Source organism: Lepus europaeus, chromosome 5 (genome assembly GCF_033115175.1).
Source record: "Lepus europaeus isolate LE1 chromosome 5, mLepTim1.pri, whole genome shotgun sequence".
Classification (NCBI taxonomy): domain Eukaryota; kingdom Metazoa; phylum Chordata; class Mammalia; order Lagomorpha; family Leporidae; genus Lepus; species Lepus europaeus.
In genome coordinates this window covers 138,909,650-138,935,330 of record NC_084831.1, presented here as the reverse complement: position 1 = coordinate 138,935,330, position 25,681 = coordinate 138,909,650, and the positions used below count along the sequence as shown (strand labels likewise).

The window sequence follows — 25,681 nt, the reverse complement described above, 5'->3', positions numbered from 1 at the left end:
GAAGCAAAATAAATGGTATTTTTGGCATCTGTAGTAAGAGAAGTAAATATGCCTTTCAATATAATTCATATACTTATGAGTTCCTAAAACACATCAAGAGGATTCAGATACTGGACAAAGAAAGAAAAGCAAATGTCTACATGGAGATAGGATGGCAAGGTCATTGATGCTGCAGGGCAAAAATAGTTCTTCCTGACCTTGCACAGGTCTGAACTGCCTGTGCCCCATCCTCCTGGTATGCAGGTACATTGTCAAGGAACTCACCATGTGAAAGGGAGCTGCCCAGATTTGAACCTGGGAGGACTTGATCTACTTTCCTCAATAAGAAAAATAAAGCTGTAACATAATGAGTGTTTTTCACTGTCGGACCCTCGACACAGTCACGACACGGTCACTGTTCATCGGTTCTCAAGGAATTTTCACCCTTTCTCGGTTCTCAAGGAACTTTTACTTGTGGGGGCAGAAGGAAAGTGGGGAGAGGAGAAAAGAGGAGGGGGCCACGGTGGCGGCCGCCGGCAGTGGTGGCCGTGCCGGCCCGCCCAGATCCCAATGTTCGTTTATGCTGATATTGTCCAATCAGATGAAAGGGCACGTATAGCCTCAGGTCGAAAGTTCATCTGTTTCACCTGGTTCTTCCTAGTTGTTTATGCAGAGTCCATTTCAACTGTTTCACCTGGTTGCTTTCGTAGGCCTTGTGGTCGACCAATTGCTGCAAACCATGTAGATGAGGAGGTTCTCACAGGTGGCCACCCTGCGGTTCCCCACATTTCACCTCCAGAACTTCAACACTGTGACTTCTGCTGTTTGGTAGCACCTGCTGTTTGATGCATTGGAGAGTGGTTCCCTCCTGCCACCCTGCTCTGTTTGCCCACATCTCCCCACCTCTGCACAGCTGGCAGCCATCTGAGTCTACAGCATTGCCAAGTACAGTGCTGGCAAACTAGTTTTTGGAGGCAAAGAAAGAAATACCAAACACTTGTGTCTGGTGGATACTGCCTGCAAATCCTATGATGTAAAAGACAGATAATTGGATGTGAGCAACTGGAGAGGGGCCTCAAGATCCTCCTCCAGGGATGAATCCAAGCACCCTGCTCTCCAATGGGACCCATCTGCAGTTTAATCTGTGGTTACAGTGTTCGGATAAAATGGGAGCTCAGCCAAATAACAAAAGGTTTATAGCCACATGCCCAAAGGTATGCAACTCCCAGATGTCAATCACATATGTCAATCGTGAGCATTAGAGCCCCATAACCAGTCAATGCCCTTTATTCATCAGGGATAAAAGCCGCAAACCAGGTTCAACTGGCCTGTTCCTTTCTTGGAACATACATAAACTTTTCTTTTACTATCCCTGATTTTGTCTTTCTGAACTGTAAGTCATTACTCTGTATGGGAAAAGAATCAAGGCAGGCAGGCCATTGCTGGTGACATTCCCACTATGGCTGATCTCAAGCTACCAATGCTTTAACATTGCATGGTTCCCAGCTAAGGGCATCACCTTTGGAAATCAGTGCTATCTATTCTGTAAGTGCCTTTAGACCCATTTTGAAGAGTGGTTTGCAAAAATTTTGGCTTTCTCTCAGAATCTTGGCATGTTGCAGGGTATCACAAGGGTGTGCCTGCCTGTTGGGCATATTAGTAATGAATCAGAATCCCTAGAGAACCTCCACAGGTCTTCCTGATGAGTCTCACTGCCACCTGACCCTCTGCTAGCCCTTAGCTTGCCTTTCCTTCCCTACACACTCCTAACAATGGGCTCCCCAGAGCCTCTTCTACCCCACTAACTTGTAGCCTCAATCCCTGGCAGAGGGCACCAACTCACAAAGTCATGGCCTACAGTTGGTGCTGGCATCCCTTCTTCTGCTTCTTCCGGTGCTGCAGCTACCCTCACTCCTTTCAGGGCTCTGAGTCAGCCTCACAGGCTTAGCAGGCACTGTGGGATGGACCCATCTTAGGCTCTCTCACTTTTGTTGTCTGTACTTCTCGCTTCCTCTCTTAGCCTTGGCCTTGGCTTGGGCTTTCACAGGATTCTCCAGGGGGTGAGGTTGGCAGCAAGGAGGCATCTGACCAGCTTGTAGCTCTCTCCCACTCAGGGTTCAACAGCTGATCCTGGTTGGCCAACACAAGTACAATAGGCTCCTAATTCCAGGCCACTGACATCAATTTAAATGTTTTTCTACTTGATGACATAGGCCAGAGCATTTAATTTTCTACCAATAATGAAATGGTATTGCCTTCAAACCCAACCAGATTGCCTAAACAAATCCTTATTCCCACTTTTGAGAGCCTAGTTTCTAAAAATCATGTCAGGAAACAAATGCTGTACATTCAGACTCAATTTCAGAAACCACTGTAGGAATGTTAAGAGAAAAGTATTTAATGCAAGAACTTGGAGGACTGGGGCCAGCATTGTGGTACAGCAGGTGAAGCTGCAGCTGGTATCCCATACCTGAGTGCTGGTTTGAATCCCAGCTGCTCTTCTTCTCCTGCTAATGAACCTGGGAAAGCAATGAGGATGCTCCAGGTGTTTGGGCCCCTGCCACCCACTTGGGAAAGAAACCCAGATGGAGTTCCTAATTCTCTCTCTCTCTCTCTCTCTCTCTCTCTCTCTCTCCTTCTCTCTCCCCGTGTGTGTGTGTGTGTGTGTGACTCCCTCTGTCATTCTCCTTTTCAAATAAGTAAAACTTTTAAAAAAGAATAAAAATTAGAAGATTGACATGATCACTGGAAAGGCTAGAAGAAGGAAAGGAGTCAGAGGAAATGTGAGGTTTCACAGTCACCTGGCTACCACTGTGATTTGGAGACCAAGAAACTGCTATGGCCTTACAATATTCAGATCTTTCAATGCATGCCTATGCAGTGTCCCAGTGTGGTCGGCTGCAGCAAATATACCAGCCAAAAATCTAGCTGCCAGCACTGCAGGAAGAATGTGTCCCATCTCCCTCCCAAGATCCAAATCTTACATGAGCACTTCTTATCACCAGAACCTAAACTGTGTCCAGATCCCAAAAGGCTAGGCAGTTTAGCAAGTATAGTGTTTATATTATCAGCATCTGCAAAACTTGAGTGTAGAATGAGGTGGAGATGGACACCAAGTGCCAATAGACAGTATCGAGCACAGTGTGCCTTGCAAATCTGCTCAGGCCAGACCCATACCTGCCATCCTGCTTAATGACAGAGGGCTGCTGGGCATGCTCAGCTGTATGTGAGGTGGACTGGAAAAGACCCAACTCAGGCCAGACAGTGTAGCTGTCAGGCAAAGTAGCATTCCCAAGGCTGCTTGTCACTCACAGGATACTAGTCATTTGCCAAAGAGGAATTCTGCTACATTCTATACCCAAACTCGCCAGACATCATACAGCACCTCTGTCTATCAGAGACCCTTGAGCTCCACATGCCAGCTGTGTCAGGAGGCAAGGTTGCTAGTACTGCCTGCATGACTGCCTGCAAAGTATTCTCTGGCTCTGGACTCTATGCAAAGCTTTTGGGTAGGAGAAGCACACAAAGGTAATATATGTGGTTTCTCACACTCCTTTTATGGTGGTGATAGAGAGGGGCAAGATGCAGGATATGCTGATGTTTTCCCAAATATTGGTCCTCAAGAAGTTTCACAGAGGTGGAAGGCCACCAAGAATTAAGAATCCCCTGTCACAAAGGGGTGCAGGGCTTTGAGCTGATTCAGATCTGGGAACCAGGTGAGGACAGGAACCTCTACATGGTGCTAGCTATGGTAGCTACTACAAGTCAGATAGGATAACAGTAGGCCTCAAGTACTCAGTCCTGAGGACCTCCAGACCAACCAGCCATAGCCAAGATCCATTGGGCACAGACCACACAGGATAACACCAACCTAGCCCTTGGGGCTAAAATCTCACACCTCTTGGTCTCTGACACCCTAGGACATCCCCATCTCCACAGAAATCAGGGAATCTCTTGCCACTATAATATCTCCATTCAGCAATTCTGTGAACACAGAATCACTCACAAAATTCTTGAAGATGTGGCAGCTCCACATACTTGTGCATTTTTTCAAAGCCCTGGTGAAGGGAGCCATTGTTATTGACTGAGTGGACAAGTCACTATGGAGAGTCCACTCCAGCTGTACTATCCCTTGAATCCTATAGATTATCTCTACATTATATCAAGAAATCCCTAGTATCTCAAATTCATTTACAATTGATCTCCCATGAATCAGGCTTATCGGGTACATTTATAATAAGTAATCATGTTTATATCCAATTCTGTTCTTCCTACTTCATAAAACACTCCAAGAATCCATATCTACACATGTTATCTAGAGTTTGTTGATGTGTTAGCCAATTGGAAATGATATGGGGGTACTGTCTTTACTTCCCAGGATTTGGTACCAGAATTGGCTGAGATTTTCCTCTATCTGTAGGCCAACAGACAATGAGGAGTTGGAAAAATGATCCTCTCAGTGCCAGTTCTAGTCCCAGCTACTCCTCTTTTGATCCAGCTCTCTGCGATGGCCTGGGAAAGCAGTAGAAGATGGTCCAAGTCCTTGGGACCCTGCACCCATGTGGATGACTCAGAAGAATCTCCTGGCTCCTGATTTTGGATCAGCTCAACTCCAGCCATTGCAGCCATTTTGGGAGTGAACCAGCGGACAGGAGACCTCTCTCTTTGTCTATACCTCTCTCTCTAACTCTGTCTTTCAAATAAATAAAAATAAATCTCTTTTTTAAAAAATTAAAATTAAAAAAGAATGGTGCCCTCTTGCAATGAACCTTCCCACCTCTTCCTGGCTGATCAGCTCTCAGATAGGAAGATAAGGCACATTTGGTAGAGTTGGTGATTTTGGTATAATTTGAACTGTCCAAATATTCTCAAAGATCCACATTACAATTCCTGAGGTCCCATCCTTTCCTTTTAGAGATTTATTTTATTATTTGAAAGGTAGAATGACAGATAGAGGAGATAGAAAGAGATCTTTTCTTCCCAAAATGGCCAGGAGGAGCCTGGAATGCCATCCAGGTCTCCTATGTGGGTAATATTGGCCTCAGTACTCGGGTCATCTTCCATTGCCTTCCCAGGCACATTAGCGGGGAGCTGGAGAGGAAGCAACCAGTATTCTGAAATGAGATTCTGGCATCACAAGACTCAGCTTAACCAGCTGAGGCACAATGCTAATCCCTCACTCTTTCTTGAATCATTGAACCTATATTTGGCTAATTTTTGGAGCCTGAGAGAAACTGCAAGTTCCACTGACATTACAGTTGACATCCCTCAGTATCAGCCTCTGCTCTCATTTTTAGATAGTTCAGTTATTCCGTGGCAAGAGGAGATGTGCTACTCTTGGTACAGACAGAAGGAGTGCTGTGTTTTTGTTTGCATGTGTAACAGACAAAAACTGTGACATAAGGGCTTAGGATCAGCCACCCCACCCCAAAGCCACTTCTGGAGCTCTCCAAGAAGCACACATTTGGCCTCCAGGGGACAACAGGCACACATTTGCTCAGCTTTTTCTGCTGTGTGATGTGGGGTTCCAGAGTTCCATCCCTCTGCACTACCTGGATTTTTAATATCTTCAAGTACAATGAGGCCAGATTACCAATCCACAGTCCCCTCATTTCTCTGAGGGTCTTTATATGTTACCACATTTTTTGCACCTGCTGGGGTACTTTGATGAAAGAAAAGGCTATCTCAGGCTAAAGGAACACAGAAGGTAGGTATTGGCAGATGGCCAAAGGGGCTCAGGGCATAGCAGGGAAACCCAAAGACCCAGGCTCATAAAATGAGCAGGACTCAAGGAACCCAAGTGGTCAGGATCTCAGCCAGACCCAGAGAGGGATCCCCTGCTGCTGTCACATTGGACACTGGCTGCAGTCACTGGCCTCACTGCCATTGCCAGGGCTCTGCCATCTCCAAACTGAATTCCACTGACCCCTATATATGACTTACTCTATATTCATAATCTTATCTTGAGACATATAGTTGGCCAAGCTTCAGGCATTACCAATTTGCTGATTAATTTTATGTGTCAATCCAGATGTTGCTGGGACAGTATGTTTAATGTGATTAATGTCTACATCAGTAGACTTTGAGCAAAGCCACACTCTGTAATGTGAATAGGCCTCATGCAAACAACTGAGGGCCTTAAGAGAATGGGTATCTCTGAGGAAGAGGGAATTCTGCCTTAAGATGGTCTGTAAAATCAAACTGTGACATCAGCTCTCCCCTTGGTCTCCAGTACACTGGCCTGCCCTGCAGAAACTGGACTTGCCAGTCCCACAGTTGTGAAAAACAAATCCTTAAAAATCTTTCTCAGGGCCAGTATTGTGGTGCAACAGGTTGAACCAATGCCTGCAAGGCTGGCATCCCCTATGAGCGTCAATTGAGTCCCAGCTTCTCCACTTCTGATCCAGCTCCCTGCAAATGCACTGGGGAAAGCAGTGAAAGATGGCCCAAGTACTTGGGCTCTTGCCACCCATATAGGAGACCTGGATGGAGTTCCAGGCTCCTGGCTTTTGTGCTGGCCCAGTTCAGGCTGTTGTAGCCATTTGGGAAGTGAACCTTCAGATTGGAAGGTTTCTCTCCCTCTCTCCCTCTCCCTACCCTGCACTCTGTAACTCTCTGCCTTTCAGATAAATAAGTAAATCTTAAAAATTTTACTCAAACAGTACTCTGTACTTTGTGTGTCTGTGTGGGTGCAATCTGTTGAAATCTTTACTTAGTATATACTAAGTTGATCTTCTGTATATAAAGATAATTGAAAATGAATCTTGATGAAGAATGGGATGGGAGAGGGAGTGGGAGATGGGATGGTTGTAGGTGGGAGGGAGGTTATGGGGGTAAAGCTGCTATAATCCCAAAGTTGTACTTTAGGAATTTACATTTATTAAATAAAAGTTGAAAATAAGAATATTTTAAAAAATAAAGTATCTCTAAATTCCTCAAAGCCTCTTTATATGTATGCATACATGTGCATGCACACATACACAAACACACACTGTCAGTTCTGTTTTCTGTAGAGACCCTGCCTAGCATACCAATATGTGGGGGAAAACATATTTGGCATCCCTGTTTTCCTTAACCAGAGCTAGGACCCTGTCTCCCACCACAGTGGAGACTATTGTGAATTCCGCAAGTGAAATTAGGAAGGCTGAGATGAAAACATGCTCAACCCAGGACCTCTGAACAGGGGCTCAGCACTGAACGTACTGGATTCCTCAAGAGCTGCAGGAGTCAGGCAAGGCTTTCTGGAAAAGCCCAGATCTCCTCTTCTCTCCCATTTGCAGGCTGAATCCATGCAGTGAGGAGAGCTAGGAGTACATTGTGTCCAGTGAGAGAAAAGGAACACAAGAAGGGGGCACCCGGATTTGAACCGGGGACCTCTTGATCTGCAGTCAAATGCTCTACCCCTGAGCTATACCCCCTCCTGCCTGTATGGGTCTAATAAGCACTTTAAATCTGTATGACTACACTCTTGTCACTGTCTTGGGATGTGTATTTGGTGTTCTGCCATTATAAATTCCTTTCTTCTTATGCCCTCAGGTCCCCATCTCTACACACCTATCACCTTTACTTATAACCAGCATCCTTACTTACTTATTTCTGGCTTGGAAAATGTCATTAAAGTCATTGAAGATTGCAACTAGAATATCTTTCAGATTCGCCAAGAAGAGCAAGACGCAAGGAGCTGGCTGCTAAATGATCCTTTGGAACTTAGGGTAGAGAGGGAATGGCCAGGATACAGCAAAAGTTCTCAGACACCCACCTAAACAAGACTCTGGGAAGGGGATGTAAGGATGAAGTGTGCTTTTAACAGGCTTCCTGGACAATTCTGACTCAAAGTGTGGATCTATTCATTTCATCTGTCCACCTCCACAGCATAGAACTGGGGGTGGGGGTGGAAAGAGGGTAGTTAAAACCATGCCCAAACAATACTTGCTTTATGACTAAGTCACAACTCCAACCTGCAATTATGGTAGAGGCCTCTGCACTAAACACTGGGGCAGGGAAGGAGCTGCTACTTTCTCTCCTGCTCCTCTTCGTCTCCATTTGCTCCAGTGAGGCAATCCCTCAACATGAGATTGCCAGACAGATGTAGATGGCTGAGAAAAGTGATGAAGCAGGAAACAGAGAGATCTATGGTCACCAGACATGAAGCAGGACAGAGTGTCTGTGAGCAGTGTTGAAGACAGGGCTGACAGGTGACACACAGTCTTGAATCAGAAGACGCTTGGCAGAGAGTCGGGAGCTCTGTCTCTGAATGGTGCCCTCTTGACAGATTGTAGGACCCCAAAAATTGGTGTCCTATAGAGAGAGACCCCCAGAAGCACGAATTCCAGTCCAACCGATGCAATAAAAGCAAGAGGAAGTTTATTACATCTGCGCAGATGGGCCAACTCCAAGCACAACAACACTCTCTGGTGCAGTGTGAGAAGAGAGGCGGCAATCATCAACCGCACAGCGTATTTAAGATTAAAAACCACAACATTAGCATATCTCCACATCATTGCCAAAAATCACAAGATAAACCACAGCATGACAAATTCTCATAAGATGCATAACAAACTTCCAGGGTGAGGGGACAGAAGACCTTAAGTAGGCATAAACACGGGGTCATCATAACCAAAAACTTAACATAGCTCCTAAAATAATTATCACATGCTCCATTATCTCATAAAAGCATTAGCACATTCATCACATGTTACAAGGTCAGCTAAAGTCTAGTTATCTTAAACAAAATGCATTTTGCAAGCCAAAGCATTTTGCACAGAAGCAAAATATGCAGTTAGCTCAAGCGACTTCATTTTAACCCTTTCTATCTTAATTTTACATTCCAATTTAACCCCATCCTATCTTAATTTCACATTTCCCCCCTTTTCTTTTGGTCAAATTTTAATCTTAAAATTTAAAGAATTTCTATATATATTCCCTCTATTGTTTCGGTCTCAACACGTTGGTCCTGCCTGTGGTCCTGCCTTCGGTTCTGTCTTGCTAGGATCATGGCATAGGCGGCAGCAAAAAGCCCATGTATTACAAAAACTAAGGATAAAAGTAGTACTATTGAAAAAGTATCCGACCGTACAGTAGGGGACAAATCAGTCGAATTAAAACTTTTAGATGTATTTGCTATCTGGGAGAGTGTCAAGGTCGTGGGTTGGCCCTGGGATTTTATTGTTGTGGCCCCAGGTACAGGCCTTTGGTGGGAAGTCGAGGTTACGACTTCAGTCACAGGCCCTTGTCTAGACAATGTAGGCCATGACCTTTGACCCTCCCACCTCCCCAACATACTGGGACCTTCAATTTGGGGAAGGGCTTCTTCTTTAAGTTGAATTTTAAATAGAAGCCCGGGATTGTAATCAGAAACATAAAACCTTAAGCCCCATATTCTTCCCCTTTTCCAGTCAGTAAGGTTGGCTTTTTTTCCTTTTTCTGTGAAAGAAATATTAAGGGGCATAGAGCAGTTGGGATCTCTCCCAGGAGTAAAGTTACGGTGTACAGTAATCCAATCCCAACTAGAGGAGGGTTTCCAATATATGTGACCAGTGGTCTCACATCCCCAGGCCTTACAGTAGAAAGATTCTGCTCCCCCGCATCGTCCCTTTTCTTTCGTAGACCTGCCATCCTTAGGGCACACATAAAACTCTTGTTGTTGTAACTGGCATCTTTTTATCTCAGACTCGCACCCAAGCCGCACGGAGCCACTAACCAATGCACCAGGGGCGAACGCGACACCATAGGCTGCCAAGTTATCCATTCCCTTTACTAGCTCACATACATCAGGGTGCAAGGCAGGCCACCATGTCCCGGAGGGGGCCACGCGGGTAACGGACCATACGACCTCCGTGGTACCAGATTGCACCTCCCACGTGAGCCTCACCGGGGCATGCGAGCCGCCCATAATAGGGGTAAAAAGAATTGTAAGCAATACTAAACAGTTTTTGAAATTCTTATCTTGAGTGGGTTTTGAGTACGTTGTAGTTTCCATTTTGGTGTCGGCTCGTCGGCAGGGTCGTCGGTCTCTTGTCTCTGTTCAGCTGTCGCCCTCTTGACGTGTGACACGTGTATCCAAGCGGCAATTCCGTCTACCTTTATCGCGGTCGGTGTAGTCAATAATACCGTGTAGGGTCCCTTCCAACGTGGCTCAAGCGTCTTAATCTGGTGTCTGCGGACGTAGACAATGTCCCCAATCTGGAACGAATGCGGGAGCGTAGGGCACTTGGACTGGTATACGGCAGTCAGCTGCTCCCCTATTTGCCTGTGGATGAGCTGTAAAGCTCGGAAGCGGGTCTGTAAAGTAGAGGATGTTGCAAATGAGTCAATACTGGGTCCCAACAAATCTGCTGCGGGTGGAGGGCCTCCGTACAATATTTCATAGGGTGTTAGTCCACATACAGAAGGTGTATTACGAGCCCTAAACAAAGCCATCGGCAGCAGTTCGACCCAGTCTCTAGTGCCAGTCTCCATTGTTAATTTAGTTAAGGCCTCCTTAATTGTTCTATTCATTCGTTCTACCTGACCTGAACTCTGGGGCCTGTACGCACAATGCAATTTCCAATCAATCCCCAGCACTTTGGTCACCAACTGACTTACCCTGGAGACGAAGGCGGGTCCATTATCCGACCCCAATACCTTAGGCAAGCCAAACCGCGGGAAGATTTCTTCTAATAGCTTCTTAACCACGACTTGTGCTGTCTCCTTCTTCACTGGAAATGCTTCAGGCCAGCCGGAAAAGGTATCTACGAACACTAGAAGGTACTTAATTCCATATCTGCCTGGGCGGACCTCTGTGAAATCTATTTCCCAGTTAATTCCAGGTCTAGCCCCCCGTATCCGGACTCCTTCAGGTATTTTAGAACATCTGGGATTTACCTTGGCGCATGGGATGCAGGCCTCTACGGTTTGTTTTACTGCTGCAGGTAGTCCCAATAAAAAATAAGAAATCTCCTCTCTATCCAGTAAGGTCTTTAATTTCTTATACCCTAAATGTGTCCATCTATGTAGATCTTGCACTAATCTTCTAGTTTCTTTTGTGGGTAGCACGACTTTGCCCTGTATTTTCCAGCTTTTAGTGGTCTCGTCGTAAATTCCCCCTAACCTTTGTATGGATGCCTCATCTTGTTCGGTATAATTCCATTCCGGCCCCTGGCTGGGAGAATCTTGCACATTGATGTTTAATGCACAGCTACCCAAGGCGCTTGTTCTGGCCACCTCATCCGCCATCCGGTTACCCTGTGCCACTGGATCCTCTCCTTTTTGGTGGCCAGGGCAATGTATGATGCTCACCTTCTTTGGCAAGAAGAGGGCCTGTAGGAGATCTAGGATTTCCTGCTTATTTTTAATTTCTCTGCCTGCTGAAGTAAGCAGTCCCCTTCTTTTGTATATTTCACCATGCACATGCGCCGTAGCGAAGGCGTATCGACTATCTGTATAAATGTTTACCCTCTTTCCTTTTGCCTGTTTTAAGGCCTCAGTCAGAGCTACCAACTCAGCTTTTTGTGCTGAAGTGCCTGGTGGTAAGGCAGAGGCCCAAACAACAGTCTTTCCGTCGACCACCGCCGCCCCTGCCCTCCTCTCACCTTGATGGAGGAAGCTGCTGCCATCTGTATACCAGGTGTACTCCGCGTCTGGCAGGGGCTGGTCTGTCAAGTCCTCACGGGCCCCGTAGACTTCAGCCAGTACCTGTTGGCAATTGTGACTGACCTGCGTATGGTCTCCTGGTTCCGGCAGTAGTGTGGCGGGGTTGAGAGAGGCTGTCGTTCCAAACCGGATGCGTTCGGGGTTGAGTAACATTGCTTGGTAATGGGTAATTCTGGCATTTGATAGCCATCGATCAGGTGGCTGACGTATGACCGTCTCAATAGCATGAGACGTCACTACGGTCAGTGGCTGTCCCAGAGTCAGTTTGTCGGAATCTTTCACAATCGTGGCCACCGCCGCTATCATGCGAAGACACGGGGGCCACCCAGAGGCGACACTGTCCAATTTCTTTGAAAAATAGGCCACCGGTCTCTTCCAAGGCCCTAATTTTTGGGTCAAGACTCCCTTTGCAATCCCCCTTCTTTCGTCTATATATAGGATAAAAGGCTTGTTGGGGTCAGGCAGGCTTAATGCGGGGGCTTCCAAGAGGGCCTTTTTTAGTTGATCGAAGGCCAGCTGCTGTTCTTCTCCCCAGATGTAAGGGGAATTGTTTTTTGTGAGGGGATATAGGGAAGCCGCAATCTCCGCAAACCCAGGAATCCACAGGCGGCAGAAACCGGCGCTTCCCAGAAATTCCCTCAATTGGCGTGGGTTTTTAGGTGGGGGTATAAGCGCCACCGCCTGTTTACGTCCCTCTGTTAGCCACCTCCTGCCCCCTCTCAATTTATAACCCAGGTAAACTACCTGTCGGGCACATATTTGGGCCTTTTTGGCAGAGGCGCGATATCCCAGTTCGCCTAGCTTCTGGAGCAGGGATTCCGTTCCCTGTTTACAGTCCTCTTCGGTTTCTGCTGCCAGGAGTAAATCATCCACATACTGTAAAAGAGTCCATTGAGGGTTACTCACCCTAAAACTTGCCAAGTCATGATGTAAGGCCTCATCGAATAGTGTGGGCGAATTTTTAAATCCTTGTGGGAGTCTGGTCCAAGTCAATTGCCCTGAGAATCCGGTCTCCGGGTCCTTCCATTCGAATGCAAACAAAGGTTGGCTCTGGGGGCTCAATCTCAGACAAAAGAAAGCATCTTTTAAATCTAGCACTGTATACCAAGTGCGCGATGGAGGCAAAGTGCTTAGCAAGTTGTACGGATTTGGCACGGTCGGGTGAATGTCTTCGACCCGACGATTTACCTCGCGTAAGTCCTGCACAGGTCGGAAGTCACTGGTGCCTGGTTTCCGTACCGGCAGTAAGGGTGTATTCCAAGGGGATTGGCAGGGTTTTAATATTCCCAAGTCCAGCAATCTCTTAATATGAGGCCGGATTCCATCCTTTGCTTCCTTGGTCATAGGATACTGCCGTACAGATATTGGTTCAGCTGTAGGCTTCACATTTACTATTATAGGTGGCTGCTGAATTGCTAATCCTATCCCTCCGGTCTCTGCCCAAGAACTCGGAAACTTTTCAATCCACTCAGGGGCTAGTGAGGTTTTTATTTTTTCTTTGTCATTGTCATAGAGACGATGTTCATCTCTTAATTGTAAAGTCAATACCTGCAGAAGGCGCCCTCCAGAGTCCGTCACTGAGGCCCCTTCCTTCTGGAAATGAATCTGGGCTCCCACCTTAGATAGCAAATCTCTTCCTAATAATGGATACGGGCAGTCTGGTACTAAAAGAAATGAGTGGGTGACCTGGCCAGTGGCTAGATCTACCTGTCGTTCTGTGGTCCAACGGCACATTTTTCTTCCAGTTGCTCCCTGGACGCAAGAAATTTTTGAGCTAAGGGGGCCAATATTTTTGTTTAAAACAGAGTGCTGAGCTCCGGTATCCACCATAAACGTGACCGGCCTGCCTCCCACTCTCAGGGTTACCCGGGGCTCAGGGGGAGGCTCCTGGCCCTGACCCCCCTAGTAATCGTCCTCTTCCCCCAGGGGAAGAACTGGAATGTCAGTCTCCTTTCTTCTTCTGGTGGTATTCTTGTTTGGACAGTCTCTGGCCCAGTGTCCTCTTTCCTTACAGTACGCACACTGATCTCGTTCTACCCACGGTTTATTTCTGTCTCCCGGGTATTTCTTTGTTTGACCTCTTCCATAACCTGACCTATCCTGCCTATTAGATTCGTTTACTGCGGTGACCAAAATTTTAGCTAGTTCCCTATTTTTCTTTTTGTCTCTCTGATCTTGTTCTTTTTGCATTCTTTCCTCTTTTTCTTCTTTAGTTTCCCTCTTATTAAAGATTCTCTCTGCCTCTTTTAGGAGGTCCTGCAATGTATAACCCTGTAAGCCCTCCAGTCTCTGCAACCGTGCTCGGATATCTGGGGCCGATTGGCCAATGAAAGACATTATTACATCTGACTGCCGGTCAGGAGCCTGGGGGTCAAACGGGGTGTACATCCGGTATCCCTCCATCAATCTTTCTAGAAACCCCGCCGGGGTCTCCTCATTACCCTGAGTTATGGCACGTACCTTAGCCAAATTGGTGGGGCGTCTCCCTGCCCCTCTGAGACCTGTCAGGAGAATCTGGCGATAGAGACGAAGTCGTTCCCTACCGGCTGCCGTACTAAAATCCCAATCTGGTCTGGTCAACGGGAATGCTGCGTCAATCTCGTTTGGCAGTTGAGTAGGTTGACCGTTGTCCCCTGGAACATTTTTTCGAGCTTCCGTGAGAACTCGCTGTCTCTCCTCCGTGGTCAGGAGAGCCTGCAGAAGCTGCTGGCAGTCATCCCAAGTCGGTTGATGGGTCAAAAGAATAGATTCAATTAATCCTGTCAAAGCTTGTGGATCTTGAGAAAAAGGCGGGTTATGGGTTTTCCAATTGTACAAATCTGAAGCTGAAAACGGCCAATATTGCATCTGATTCCCCACCGAGCGAAGTGGGAAAGCCTGTGCCTCCCACTGGCCACCCTCACTCCCCCCTCCCCGACGCAAGCGCAGCCTGGCACCCATGGGGGTTGTACGAGCCGGGGGTTCCTCCCCCCTTTCTCCCTGCGTAGAATCCCCCTGCGTAGAATCTGGGGAAGGTGCCATAGGCTCTCTCGGGAGGGGTGCGTAAGGCGGTGGGGTGTCAAAAAGCAAAAGATCCTCCTGCCCGCCCGGGAGGACCAAGGGTTTCTTCGCCTTGTGGGAATCTAACTCCTTTAATGGGCAAAGGGCCGAGGCAGGGGCAACCAGCGAATTTTGCGCTGGGTCTTCCCACACAAAGGTGTCAACTGACGGGAGCCCGCTCTGATCCGCGGGTTGCGGTTTTAAAGGTGTTACGGACGGGGGCGGGGCGGGTAAGGCACCCGCCATGACCCGGTCAGCCGGGAGAAAGGGTTTTACCCATTTTGGGGGATATTGTGCCAGGTCTTCCCACACAAAGATATAGGGCACTTGATCCGGGTGCCCTTCCTTGCCTTCTCTGCAGACCTGGCTCTTCACCTGTAAGATAATTCGAGAGTCAAAAGTCCCATCCCGCGGCCACCCGATGTTGAAGGCTGGCCACTCGGACGTACAAAAACTTGTCCAGTTTTTCTTCTGCACTCTCACAGACAAGTTTTGGGCCCGCTCCCGGACCTCTTTCCAATGATCTAAAGTAAGACTCAAAGGTGTAGTTAATTCCTGTCCCATGTTGGAGGGGAAAGGCAAGTGAGGTTAGTATATTAAAACACAGAAAACAACCACAAGACTCACAAATCACAAGACTTCACAAAGACACTGCGCACAACACTGGAACGAGACCTGCGCGCCCTAATGAGACGAGACCTGCGCGCAACAAAACTGAAACCAAAACGGGAGTGGCTGCTGCCACCAGCTCTTCTCCCGGGAAAGAAACCCTACTGAATCCTAACCAGAGCTTCCGATGAGAGCGAAGCGGCTGCCACCCGCCACGCTCCCCAGGTAAGCTTAGTGATGGGAGCGAAGCGGCTGCCACCCGCCAGGCCCCCCCAGAATACCGCCAATGGAGCGTCCTCCAAGGGCCTGAGCCAGGGGTCTTGACACGTCTGTCCTTCCTACTACTGGCTCTTTTCAGATACAGGTCCTGCAGGCACAATCTCAGTAAAACATGAACCTCCGGTACGTCAAGCGCCCCGGGAAAAAATAAAAAATCAACAGAATCAACAGAACACAAAAAAACACTTAAAACAGCAAAAACTTACCTCCGATTGGAAAATGGAGCGTGGGTCTGGGGTCTCCAAATCCCGGACGAGCCCCCAATGTAGGACCCCAAAAATTGGTGTCCTATAGAGAGAGACCCCCAGAAGCACGAATTCCAGTCCAACCGATGCAATAAAAGCAAGAGGAAGTTTATTACATCTGCGCAGATGGGCCAACTCCAAGCACAACAACACTCTCTGGTGCAGTGTGAGAAGAGAGGCGGCAATCATCAACCGCACAGCGTATTTAAGATTAAAAACCACAACATTAGCATATCTCCACATCATTGCCAAAAATCACAAGATAAACCACAGCATGACAAATTCTCATAAGATGCATAACAAACTTCCAGGGTGAGGGGACAGAAGACCTTAAGTAGGCATAAACACGGGGTCATCATAACCAAAAACTTAACATAGCTCCTAAAATAATTATCACATGCTCCATTATCTCATAAAAGCATTAGCACATTCATCACATGTTACAAGGTCAGCTAAAGTCTAGTTATCTTAAACAAAATGCATTTTGCAAGCCAAAGCATTTTGCACAGAAGCAAAATATGCAGTTAGCTCAAGCGACTTCATTTTAACCCTTTCTATCTTAATTTTACATTCCAATTTAACCCCATCCTATCTTAATTTCACAAGATGAGCACCATTTCACCATAGTTGCCACACCAACAATCCAATGTGCATTGTAATTTTTCATCATTTTTAATGAACTAATGGGTCCTGAAAGATATCCATCTGGGTTTGACCACACCCTGTCCTTCCCCCATGGATCTGTCACAGGACTTCTAGAAACCATCCCTGGCCAGGCCTTGCAGCCACCTCCTCCTTAGTACCAGTGTGGGGCAACAATGTGCAGCATCATTGTTGGAAACATCCTTTTTCCTTCTCTCCTACTTAAGTTTTATCTTCCCTAATCTACTCCCTATATTCTTTCTCTGCATCACTCTCACATTCTGCAACATGGTATACTTTGGTCTTTGTCTTGTATCTTTCACTCTCTGCTCTTCTCATTTGCCATCCCTTGGCCTTACCAGCTTCATGCTGGCCCAAAACCTCAGCCAAGCACAACTGGAAGAACTAGGATGAACATCAGAGACTGGCTGCTTGAGTATCCACAGTCAGGGACTCCAATAACCCCTTAATGGGAACCAGCAACTCTTCCTCTGTGAACTTTCTCACTAGAGTTACCACTAAGAAACCAAAAAGACCACATGGTTCTCCAGCTGCCTGTCTATGTGTGTGTCTCTCCCTCTCTCTCTTTCTGTAACTCTGCCATTCAAATAAATAAACAGAAATAAATGTATTTTGATTAACTAGAAAGTATACTTCCAACATAAATAATGGAGCTTTTCTACTGATCTCAAATATGCCTAATAGTAAGAATACCATATATAAATTGTGAAAGGATTAACAGGTTAGGAAACACAAACAAGCATCAAGAAGAAAATTTTAATTATCTATAAGGCCATCAGCTAACCAAATATTGATATGTTGAAGCTTATTCATTCAAACACATAGGTTAGAATCAAATTTCTGCTTAGGAGAACAGTAATCTAATCATTAGTCGCATGGGCTTTCTCCCATTTTGTCCTCCTCTACTACAATTAGAAGTACTCCTATTTCAGGAGCCATTGTTACAGCATAGTGGGTTAAGCTGTTGCCTGCAACACTGTCATCCCATATAAGCACTGGTTTGTGTCCAGGCTGCTCCAGCTTCAATCCAGCTCCCTACTAATGGCCTGGGAAAGCAGCAGGCTTTGGTCTCTGCCACCCACGTGGGAGACCTGGATGAAGCACCTGGTTCCTGGATCCTGCCTTCAGCCTGGTACAGCCTGGACATTGCGGCCATCTGGGGAATGAACAGTAGACAGATCTCTCTCTCTCTCTCTCTCTCTCTCTCTCTCTCTCTCTCTCTCTCCTCTCTCTCCCTACAAATAAATAAAAATTAATAAACTTTTTAAAAACTAGATTGATTGGACCTACATCCCATGTTGTAGTGCTTGAAATTGAATCCTGGCTTCACTTCTTTTTTTTTAAAAGATTTATTTTATTTATTTTGAAAGTTAGAGTTACATAAAGATAGAAACTAGCAGAGAGATAGAGAGGTCTTCACTGGTTCACTCCCCAGATGGTTATGATGCCCAGCTCTGGGCCAAGCTGAAGTCAGGAGCTTCATCTGGGTCTCCCATGTGGGTGGCAGGGGCCCAAACTCTTGGGAAATCTTCCACTGCTTTTTCCAGGCCATTAGTAGGGAGCTGGATCAGAAGTGGAGCAGCCAGAGCACAAACTGGTGTCCATATGGGATACTGGCGTTGCAAGTGGCAGTTTTACCCATTACACCACAGCGTCAGCCCCAGTAGCTTCCCTTCTGATTCTGTTGTGCTGAGCAAGTACAAACAAAGGAGTACCACACATTGATAAAATTTGACAGTCCTTTATTGCTTGTGGTAGAGAGCAGTATCATGCCCTAAAGAACTCTCAACCCCAGAAGCCCAAAGCAACAGGGTTTATAAAGGCAAAAACCACAAGGACAGGAAGGGGAATACATGGTTACTAGGGTCAAGCTGACCTAAGGCCGATGTGAAACCAATATCAGTTACAATCTTGCCAATATCAATTATAAGCTTAACTTAAAGCATTTGCGAAGCTAATATTAATTATAATATTGACATCATAATCTTAACAATTTTAATTACAATCTTGACATTAATCCAGGTATTGGCCTAAATCATATGTGGGACATGGACAAATTACAATCTTATCAATAATTCAGGTGCAGCCAAACTGTTTTTCAGCTCAAGCGATCATGCTAGGGAGTTTCTATGCTTTGCCAAGTGGGATGCAGTGTTATGTTATTGTCTGAATTTTAGATCATAGTTTTAGACTACAGTCTCACGGTGGGGGGGGGGGTGTATTTTCTCAAGATGGAGTCTCAGGTGCTCCAAAATGGAGTCCCTGCTGTCAGAGTGTTACTTCAATTCCAGTTTCCTACTAATGCATACTGGGAAGCAACAAGTGATGACTTAAGTACTTGGGCCCCTGCCACTCATGCGGGAGACCCAGATTGAGTTAAAGTTTCCTGCCTTCAGCCTGGCCCAGCCTTCAGCTATTGCAGGCACTTGGGAAGTAAATCAGTAGATGAAAGATCTCTCTGTCTCCATCCCTTTCTCCCTGTCCCTATGCCTTTCAAATAAATAAAAAAATTTTTAAAAATATTTTAAAACAATGGGAGCTAGGTGGCAATGGAATAACATCTTCACAATGCTAAAATACAATAATGGTTAAACTATAATTTTGTGCAACAATAATTACTTTAAACATAAGTGTATTAAAAGCTCCATTTAAAATATAAGATTCTCAAACTGAATGAGAAACATTATAGGCTGTTCACATGAAGCTCACCTTAAATATAGGAGCACCAAAAGTGAAAAGTAAAAGTAAAGATTTACCACACAAACACTAACCAAAAAGTAAAATGTGGCAATATTAATATTATGTAAAGGAGACTTTAAGTCAGTAAGCATTTCTACAGATAAAAGAGGTTTTTTAATGAGAAGGAATTAGTCCATCAGGAAGATATTATAATTCTAAATCTAATTGTACCCAATAACATGGTATAAACATATATATGACAAAAATGAACAGAGTAAAAAGGCAAAATAGATAAATTGTCAATCATAGTAAGAGATTTTAACGTGCTTTTATTGATAGCTGATAAAACAGGCAAATTAAATATTAGTAACGATGTGGAAAATCTGAATAACACAACCAAAATACATGACCTAAGAGGTATATAATTTATATATAATGAACAGTACATCAAATAATGACACAGTTCATATTTTGAGCATTTTCCCAAGTTGATGAAAAAGCATCAACCTACTGATTTAAGAAACTGCTAGCCAGAAAGAAGATAAAAATAAAGAAAAAAATCCACATCTAGATACATCATCATAAATCTTATTTTAAAAAAGAGAAATCTGAAAAGTACACTGTGGGGAAAAATTCAGATTTTATGACTGACAGATGACTTATAAAAAATGATGGAAGAGGGACTGGTGCTGTGACATAGTAAGTTAACCCTTTGCCTGCAGTGTCGATATTCCATAAGGGCTCCAGTTCAAGTCCCAGCTGCTCCATTTCCAAACCAGCTTCCTGCTAATGGCCTGGGAAAGAGGAGAAGATGACCCAAGTGTTTGGGACCCTGAACCCACGTGGGAAACCCAGTGGAAGTTCCTGGCTCCTGGCTTCAGATCACCCCCCAGCTCCAGCCATTGCATCCATTTGGAGAGTGAACCAACGGAAAGAAGATCTCTCTCTCTCTGCAACTCTGCTTCTCAAATAAATAAATAAATCTTTAAAAAAATGGAAGAGGTGGGCAATTAGTGTAGCAGCTAAAATGCCAATTCAGGGGTTGGGTATTTTGGTGCAACCAGGTAAGCTGCCAATTGGGATGCCTGCACACAAAATATTAATTAAAATATTTGGTGATGTGAGTTAAGTCTCCACAGATCTAGAAGGATTGAAATAATTGAGAATATTTTCTGACTGTGCTCTAACTGAATTAGTCTAAATTAAAAATAAAAGATAATTAAGAAATACACAGTTTCTTGTAAGTTAAACAAACTTCCAAATAATCTATATCAAAAGAAGAAATCAAAATTTATATTGAAAATATCTTAATACAGATGTAACAAATCAAAATTCATGTGGTTCTGGGACAGAAGACCCCTCTCAAAACAAAAAGAAAATGAGAAGTTAAGATGCAAAGGGGAACTGGTAAGGGGCTGCTATGATAGGGGGCTTTCCAGCAGGGGCTTCCTGGGAACAAGGGGGAGATAAGCCACCTTGCAACCTAAGCAGTTTTTTTAAACCCACATGCAGTCTTGTATTAGTTATGTAAGCTGTGTCATAGCTCTGAAATATCCAATCAAAATATGCATAACCAGGTATGTAAAGGGAAACTTACAGTTGTTTGTGCCAAGGTATAGAAGACAACCACCTGTTTTGCTCAGGGTCCAGACTTTGGATAAAAATCCTCTGGGCTTGCCACATAAAAATAAAGCTGCTTCCTGCTGACAGCCTTGGTATCCTGCCTCTTTGTCAGAGAATCTTGCTACGGTTCAGGTAAAGCAATGATTGGTGAAATTTATACTCTTAGTTGCAGTTACGAAAGAAAGAAAGAAAGAAAAGAAAGAAAGGAAGGAAGGAAGAAAGAAAGAAAATGAAAGAAAGGCTAAAAATCGGTTATCTAAGCTGGCACCTAAAATTATAGGAAAAAAAGAACAGCAATTTGAACTTGAACTAAAAAGAAGGAAATAATAAATTTCAGTGAAGAAATCAATGAAACAAAATCCAACAGTACAATAGGAAAAAATCAGCAAAGCCAAAAGGTGATTTACTGAAAAGATTAACAAAACTGATAAACTGTAGCAACCCTTATCAAGAGAAAAAAAAGAAAAACCCTGAAAAATTATCAATATCAGGAATGGAAAAAGGGACATTACCACAGAGCCAACAGACATCAAAAACATAGTAAGAGATCATCATAATCAACTTGATCTTTTAAATTCACATTTTCTTAAACAGGAGAAGAAATAGAAAATGTGATTATTCTACCACATTAAATCCATGATTAAAAACTTTCCACAACAAAAAAATCAGACTCAAAAGACATCATTGGTAAATTCTTCCAAAGACTGTTTAAAAAAAAAGTTCATGCAAACTTTTTAGAGAATAGGAAAAAAATGGAACATCTTCCAAATCATTTTATGAGACAGCATAACCTTGATACCAAATCCTGATATATACCAAACATTTGTGTATGTTTGCACACCCACAAGGGTTTGCATCCATGTGCACAGGGCCATGAGTTAATCATTTTTAGAAAAATTCAGGGAACCAATAGAAATGCAAAAATATATGTACATAGGGAGAATCTGGCAGCTAGCATTCCCCCTGCTGACTCTTCTACATGGTTAATCAGGAAGATTCTGAGTAACAGAGATGTATAGCAATCAAGCTGATGTGGGGTATAGCTACTTGTGTTTCAGGTCTGTGGAGGTATCTGGACATACTCTAGACCTTCACCAGGGCTATCCCTGAAGTGTGAATTCATTCAGGAGACAGGGAAACTGTGAACACAACCAGGATCATAGTTCAACAGCTTTCCACTGTTTTTCAGTAATCTCAGTCATTCTGCAGAAAGAGCTGAGTCTTTTAGTGTAGTCAGTGGAAGTTTTCACATTTCATCCATGTCTGGGGTGCACCTCCTGACACTAAAAGTTTCCAGACTCCTCCTCAGTCCCAAGGAACCTGAATGTGTAGAGTTAACCTGTACTTTTTAGAAGGCTCACCAATAACTCTGGGGCAAAGTCAGATTGGGTAACCTCTGATTTAGTGTGTCCTTAACAAATTCTGCAACACAGAGCCCATGGTGGGGAGGACTGACTTGGGGTATATAACCAGAATTCCTGCACCCAAGTCCCAGGTGGTGTTCAGGACAGGACCCTTCTAGATTTGGCCTAGTAAAATAAAACAGGGGGCACCTGGATTTGAACCAGGGACCTCTTGATCTGCAGTCAAATGCTCTACCCCTGAGCTATACCCCCTCAGGTAATGTAATGCTCTCCCTTAGCAAATTTTACCTGTGTCATTTGCCCAATAATTACATAGTGTGCTGGCATTTATTCATTCCTAGTCAGCCTGAGGACATTGGCGACCCCACCATAAAATGACTAGCGACCATTCTTCAGACCTTCCATTCTGCAAAGGATCCTCACTGGTCTGGTAGGCATTTTTTCTATTCTGAAGCCATAACCTAACTCCTTCAATAAACTGGTCTCCTCCTCACCCCTCACTCAGTACCTGATGGGCACATGATGGGACAGGGGACATGTGTAAGAATCATGGCTGTATCTGCTACTTCCACAATACTGCTTCCTAACAAGTCATCCTCGCGTTCTTAGCTCCAAGAATCAATAATGGGTGACATCAGTCCAAGGCTGAATCAGCAGTTGCTATCCTTTCACAATCCTTTGCAATTTCTGAAGAGGTCATTGGAAAATACGTCCTTTTTGGTAGCTGGGTAGTCCCCTCAGCTTGCTTCTCACCTGTGGAATGTTAGTGGCTCTGAAATCTTCCCAATTTTCAGTTGATTTGTTTCAGTCGAGGTTGCTAATGCTTTTGTCAGTAGGGTATTCTCAAGAAACTTGTGGGGGCCAGCATTGTAGTGTAGTGGGTTAAGCTGCCACCCATGCCAATGACCCCTCATGTGAGCACTAGTTTGAGTCTGGCTGCTCCATTTCCAATCCAGTTCCCTGCTAATGGCCTGGGAAAGCCACCCAAAGATAACCAGCACCTGCCATTCACATGGGAGACCCAGAGGGATCTCCTAGCCCCTGACGTCAGCCTGGCCCAGCCATGGCCGTTGTCACTATTTGTGGAGTGAACCTTGGATGAAAGCACTCATTTTCTTTTTCCCTCTCTGTAGCTGTCTTTGAAATTAACTAATCTTTAAAAAGAAAAAGAAAGAAAGAAACTTGTGGATTGAAGATGAATCAGCTGATCTAAGCTGGGCTTGGCCGCATGGGTCAGCTTTGCTAATCTCAAGTAATGATAGAGAGAGTGGCTCTCCAAATAAATGACTTTATTTGGTAGTATCACAGGGATTATCATGTGGGATACACGTCAGAGAAATCATAGGGTACATCCAGTGAAACAAAGGAAGACCATGCCCACGTAAGTTGCCATGAAAACATTATCCTTGGCTATGAAAATCAGTACTGGGGTAATATCTGTTAGAGGTTGAACAGGCATTTGCTGCACAGGCATGCCGGCGGCAGTGCACTTTGTGTAAGGTCATGTTGGCTTTTGTGTGGGGCTGTGGTCTGCAAAGACCCTGCAAGCTTTTATCGTAGCTATGTGTTTGACTCAGCCCTTTCTTGAGGGCCTCCTAACCATTCTATCAGGGTTTGACTCCACCTTGATTTGACGACTTTCACAATTTTAGGCAGTGGGACTGGTTGGCCTTGGCTCTGGCAGTGAGTTGGCCTCATCATGGGTCCATGTCTGTTTACTCTAGGACACAGGTGGAAAGAGCAGCAGCCTCTAGGACTAGGCTATTTCCTGGTAAGTCAGAGAGCAAGCCTCACAGGCAGATCTCAGGCTCCTGCTTACGCCACATCTGCTAACAGCCTGCTGGCCAAAGCAAGTTGCACAAGATGCCAGTTACCACCTATCAGCTCAGTTCCAAATTCACCCTTCCTCTCCCGCTCAGTGGTAACACACTGACTGAATCCCCGCCTTGCTTTCTGTTAGATAGGCACAATGACAACTGTTGCCAGTAGAGGGCGCCGGAGGGATGATTCGAGAGAAAGGGGCTTCTCTTCCCAGCCCGCCCCGGGTGTTTTTGCTTTGGCTGGTGTGGTGCCTAGAGTCTGGTGGATCTCCGTGGCAGGTACATACCTAGAGAAGGAAGTCCCTTGGCGAGCTTGCAGCCCTGGCAGGTGACCATTCTGCCCTCCAGCCTCAGCCTGCCTCCAGCTTGGTTCCCACGCACTCCAGGTGCAGACAGGATTCACCTGTGGCCTGAAGGGTGATTAGCTGTTTGCTTGGCGCCTGTGACCGTGCATGCCATACGTCCCCCAGCAAAGCCCCCTTCCAAATTTGTCCTTACTTGGCTCCCTCGCACCTGGCGGATCCTTCCGAGTTTTTTTTGTACGCTTCTAGTTACTGTCAGTTCAGAGCATGGCCTTGCTTTCTATAAAGCTTCCTCTATTTAAAGGACTATGTGGTTTCTGTGTCTTGATTGGCCCAACTCAAAGTAAAGGTGGTGAAGCCCGTGCCTCCCAGGGAGAAACAGAAACGTCACAAAGCAAAACACAGGGGAAGGAGGGGAGAGCAAGAACTGGGGCCGGGAAGTCAGCTGTGACCACGCCTCTGAAAAGACAATACCGGCTGGGGAAACGCACTAGGGCGAGGCCTGCACTGTGGCCTGGGAGTAAGACCGCCGGCCTGCAGCACTGCCATCATCCCATGTGGCCTCCAGTTCTCGTTCTGGCTCCACTTCCCATCCTGCCCTCCGCTAAGGTACTTGGGAGAGGAGGGGAGGCTGGCCCAGGGAACTTGGCCCAGGCTTGGACCCCTGCACCTTCGTGGGAGACCCGGAAGGGCCCCTCCATTTAGGTAGTGAACCTGCAGATGGAAGATTTCTCCTTGAATCTCTTTCAAGTAAATAAATTAGTCTTTTTTAAAAAGAGAATTTTTTTAACTAGGAAAAAGAACGGTAATAAGGAAAACAGCATACATTTCTAAAATGTGGATGGTACTTTAGTAAACGTTTTGGCAATGAAGCAAAAACACCAGGAGGGGGCACCCGGATTTGAACCGGGGACCTCTTGGTCTGCAGTCAAATGCTCTACCCCTGAGCTATACCCCCAGATGTCCTTTAAAAGGCCTCCTGAGCTTATTTCAGTTGTGTTGCCACACCAGAGACTAGTGTGGAGTATTTGAGTTCTGCCCCTACAATATACAGAGACTGAGATCTGTTCCTGGGCCACAGTTCTACTCTGAGACACAGCCCTTCCTTCACCCCCGGGTGGCAGGGACAGAGCCACAGGTTTGAAAACTAAGGTTTCTGGCAAGAAACTCCGCCGCCACTTGCTTCTTTCCCGCCTCCTTCAGCCTGGCCTGCTGGGCTCTGACCCCCTCCTCGCCCGCCTCCTCTGGTCCGCGGCTTGGGCTGGGGTCGCAGGGACTTAGCGGACCCCAGCAGGCAGGAGGAGGCCTGAAGCCTGCCTTCTTGGGGGCCTGGCGTTTTAGCGGGAGCTGTCTCTCCACAGAGACCCGGGCCTGATGCGCCCATTTCCCGCGGCACGCGCCCGTCCACGCGGTGAGGACACACACGCCCGCCTTTCCTCCAGGCCTGG

At 45.7% G+C, this 25,681-nt stretch overlaps 3 non-coding genes across 3 annotated transcripts; all 3 read right to left on the bottom strand.

Annotated features, from left to right (window-relative positions):
* Positions 1-7,325: 7,325 nt before the first annotated feature.
* Positions 7,326-7,397, bottom strand: TRNAC-GCA (transfer RNA cysteine (anticodon GCA)). The gene has a single exon. It is a non-coding gene; the product is annotated as a tRNA-Cys (tRNA).
* A 14,894-nt stretch (positions 7,398-22,291) lies between these two features.
* TRNAC-GCA (transfer RNA cysteine (anticodon GCA)) lies at positions 22,292-22,363 on the bottom strand. The gene has a single exon. It is a non-coding gene; the product is annotated as a tRNA-Cys (tRNA).
* A 2,756-nt stretch (positions 22,364-25,119) lies between these two features.
* Positions 25,120-25,191, bottom strand: TRNAC-GCA (transfer RNA cysteine (anticodon GCA)). The gene has a single exon. It is a non-coding gene; the product is annotated as a tRNA-Cys (tRNA).
* Between the last annotated feature and the right edge of the window lie 490 nt (positions 25,192-25,681).